The following is a 4,086-nucleotide window of genomic DNA, read 5'->3' on the forward strand; positions in this document are numbered from 1 at the left end:
CTTTCACTTGAAGACTCAGAGACCGTTGTAGGGCTATTAACTGCCCTAATTTCAATATTGTTGTGTCTCTGGGAATAGGAAGGTCTGAGAAGGAGAGAGACAGGAGAATGACCAGCAGGTGGAGCAGTCAGAACACACACATTTATTGGTTAAGTTCACCATCTTAAATGGGCACGGGTTCGTGGTGCCCCAAAACAATTACAATAGTAACATCAAAGATCACAGATCACCACAACAAATATAATAATACTGAAAAAGTTTGAATTATTGTGAGAATTACCTAAACGTGACACAGGGACATGGAGTGAGCAAATGCTGTTGGAAAAATTGTTCAAATAGAATTACTTGAGGCAGGGTTGCCACAAACCTTCAATTTGTAAAAAGCACAGTATCTGCAAAGCACAATTAAGCAAAGCACAATAAAATGAAGTATGCCTGTATATGTTATGCTTTATACATTGCAGTATTCAAGGCTCAAATTGTCCCAAATTTGGCCAATGTGAACTCCTTGAAGTTGACCCCTGTATCCACACAATCTCAGTGGTATTGATAGCATTCCTGCTTTCTGGCATAGCAAGAGGTATCAAGCTCACCTGGTACATTTCCTGCCCCAGACCTAGAATCAGCCATTTTTTTCAAGGAACCCTTCTTCCTTTTGTTGAGAAATGGCTTTTAGAGACTATGATCAGCACTGGGGATGCTCACTTCTACCAGACTGTCATTATTTCTATGCCCTCTCAGTAAATAAAACTAGGAAATATGTGAATTTCAGAAAGAAAAATAAATCATGCATTAATATGGATATTTCCAATTCAAGTGAAAAATTAAATCATTGATTATTATATTTGTATCTCTTTGCTTTCACACTGAAAATCTTGGTTTTAATGACATTAACATGATTACATATTTGATTATGCATATACATAACGTATACATATATAACGTATATTATGCGTAAAATAGTTTCAAAGCAACAATACTAGCATTACTACTAACAATAGAACTAATACTAACAATAGAACTATCAATTGTGGGAATTCCCTGGTGGTCCAGTGGTTAGGGCTCCAAGCTTTCACTTGCACAAGCTGTGTGGTCAAAAAAAAAAAAAAGAACTACGAATTGCAACTAAATATTTCATTGTGGTTCTTTTTGCTCTCTAGGATATAACTCACCGTGGAGCTACATTAAAAATTTGAGTTTTAATGTCATTTGAAATAATTTTTTTTTCTGTGTGGTTTATACTGTCAATTTTATATACTCCTAGGTTCATTTGTATCCATTTGTTTCAGATTTGTAGGAGTTTTTTTTTCCTTTTTGATCCAAGTTTTTAACTTATATGAAATGTTCACATGGTTCCAAAATCAAAACTATAAAACAAGGTGCAGTCAGAGAAGTTTTTAAAACACTTTTTGTCCCTCTTTTTCACAATAAAGGTGTTTTTTAAGGCTATGAAATTGGACTGAATTGTTAAAGAGAACCTGATACCAGAGGGAGATTCAACAGAGTGCATTGTTATAACAGTTACAGGGGGGAAATTACATGTTAATGAAATAAGCCTTATTCAAATCAGTAAACATATTATAGATCCAAAATAAATTTTACACAAAAATAAATTTTCTTGTCTTCCTGGTGAAGTGCCTTTCCTGATCTTTTCAGCTAGGATCCAATCAACTATGGGGTGGGGGAGGGACTGGGGGTGTGTGTGGACAGAGACACAGAAGTCTCTACTTCAACCAGAGGAAAACAAAAGAGCTTCTTGCAAATTGGAAAAAAAATTCCAAAGTTTCCTGTATACAAACAACTAAGTGGAAATACAGAAAAGGGAAAAATTCTTATTAAAAAGATACCTGCACACAAACCCTGTGGCTAAACCTAATAAATATGTGCAGGACCTGTATAAAAAAAACTATAAAATTTTACTAAAATAGATGACAGAATAAATGGAGAGGCATACTAGTTTCTATTTAGACAGATCAATATTCCAAAATTGTTGATTATTCCTAAATTATAAAGTCAGTGCAATCACAATCAAATTACAACTTTGGCGGGAACTTGAAAAGTGATTCTAAAGTTTTCAATTAAAAATAAATATATATTTTGGGAAATTTGGAAAAGCATAATTGGGGGCACCCCATGTGTGTCCCTAATCCCAGCTGGTCTGCCTGAGACCCCCTGAGCGCCAGACCTGGTCCCCCCACAGGGCCCCATTTCCACTCCCTCAAGATGAAAGAAACTATCATGAACCAGAAGAAGCTCACAGAACTGCAGGCACAAGTGAACATTGGTGGGAAAGGAACTGCTCACAGAAAGAAGTTGGTTCATAGAACAGCTACAACAGATGATTTAAAACAAACACACAGACTTCTCCTTAAAGAACTTAAAGAAACTTAGGGGTAAACAACACCTCTGGTATTGAAAAGTTAATGTGATACACATTAGCCCTAAACTTCAAGCATCTCTGGCAGCCAACACTTTCACTGTTATTGGCCATGCTGAAGCAAAGCAGCTGACAGAAATGTTACCTGGCATCTTAAACCAGCTTGGTGCAGACAGTCTGACTAGTTTAAAACAACTGGCTGAAGCGCTGCCAAAATAACCTGTGGATGGAAAAGCACTGCTTGCCACTGGAGAGGATGGTGATGATGAAATTCCAGATCTTACGGAGAATTTTGCTGAGGCTTTCAAGAATGAGACAAACTGAATTGAGTCAACTTCTGAAGATGAAACTTGAAGTTACTGGGTGCTCCTATTTTATATTAAGACTACTTTTTAAAACTTTGTCCCTGTGTCTGATAAAATCTACATTTCTAATATTTTAAAGCCCAAGCCCCTTGGACACTGAAGCTCTTTTCAGTTTTTGCTTATACACAATTCATTCTTTGCAGCTAATTAAGCTGTAGAAGCCTGGTAATAAAGTTTGAAACAAAAGTTAATAAAGTTTTTCGGGGTTTTTTTTTTTCTTTTTTTTGCCGTACGCGGGCCTCTCACTGTTGTGGCCTCTTCCGTCGTGGAGCACAGGCTCCGGACGCACAGGCTCAGCGGCCATGGCTCATGCGCCTAGCCGCTCTGCGGCAATGTGGGATCTTCCCGGAACCGGGCACGAACCCGTGTCCCCTGCATCGGCAGGCGGACTTTCAACCACTGCGCCACCAGGGAAGCCCATCTTCACTTAGTTTTTAAAAAGTGCATAATTGGGGGAGGATTTAGCATAGATAAAAAATAGATATTAAAACCTACTATAAAATAACGTTAAGTAATACAATACAGCACTCAGTTGAATAGACTAGGGTCCATAAATAGATCCAGGAACACACGGTAATTTGCTATATGAGTGCATTTCAATATAGGGAAGACAAAGGTTATCCAATCAATTATACTGGTACAACTAACAGAAACTTGGGAAAAAAAGAAGCTGATCCCTACCTGTTTTTTTTTGTGTGTGTGTGGTACGCGGGCCTCTCACTGTTGTGGCCTCTCCCGTTGCAGAGCACAGGCTCCGGACGTGCAGGCTCAGCGGCCATGGCTCATGGGCCCAGCCGCTCCGTGGCATGTGGGATCTTCCCGGACTGGGGCATGAACCAGTGTCCCCTGAATTAGCAGGCAGACTCTCAACCACTGTGCCACCAGGGAAGCCCCCCTACCTGTTTTTTTTAACAACTAAATAAATTTCAGATAAATTAAAAGTTAAATGTAATATATACAGTGGAATATTACTCAGCCATAAAAAAGAATGAAATAATGTCATTTGCAGCAACATGGATGGACCTAGAGATTATCATACTAACTGAAGTAAGCCAGACAGAGAAAGACAAATATCACATGATATCACTTACATGTGGAATCTAAAAAAAATGATACAGGAAGTTCCCTGGTTGCCTAGTGGTTAGGATTCCAGGCTTTCACTTCCATGGCCTGGGTTCAATCCCTGGTTGGGGAACTGAGATCCCGCAAGCCATGTGGCATGGCCAAAAAAACCTAAAAATTAAAAATTTAAAAATAAACAAAACAATACAAATGAACTTATTTACAAAACAGAAATAGACCCACAAACATAGAAAACAAACTTATGGTTACCAAAGGTGGGAG

General features: G+C 38.4%; 1 pseudogene; it reads left to right on the forward strand.

The window, feature by feature from the left end:
* Positions 1-2,238: 2,238 nt before the first annotated feature.
* LOC112411163 (transcription factor BTF3 pseudogene) lies at positions 2,239-2,701 on the forward strand (annotated as a pseudogene).
* The last annotated feature ends 1,385 nt before the right edge of the window (positions 2,702-4,086 follow it).

This window comes from Neophocaena asiaeorientalis, unplaced genomic scaffold (genome assembly GCF_003031525.2).
Source record: "Neophocaena asiaeorientalis asiaeorientalis breed wild unplaced genomic scaffold, Neophocaena_asiaeorientalis_V1.1 scaffold190, whole genome shotgun sequence".
Taxonomy (NCBI): Eukaryota; Metazoa; Chordata; class Mammalia; order Artiodactyla; family Phocoenidae; genus Neophocaena; species Neophocaena asiaeorientalis.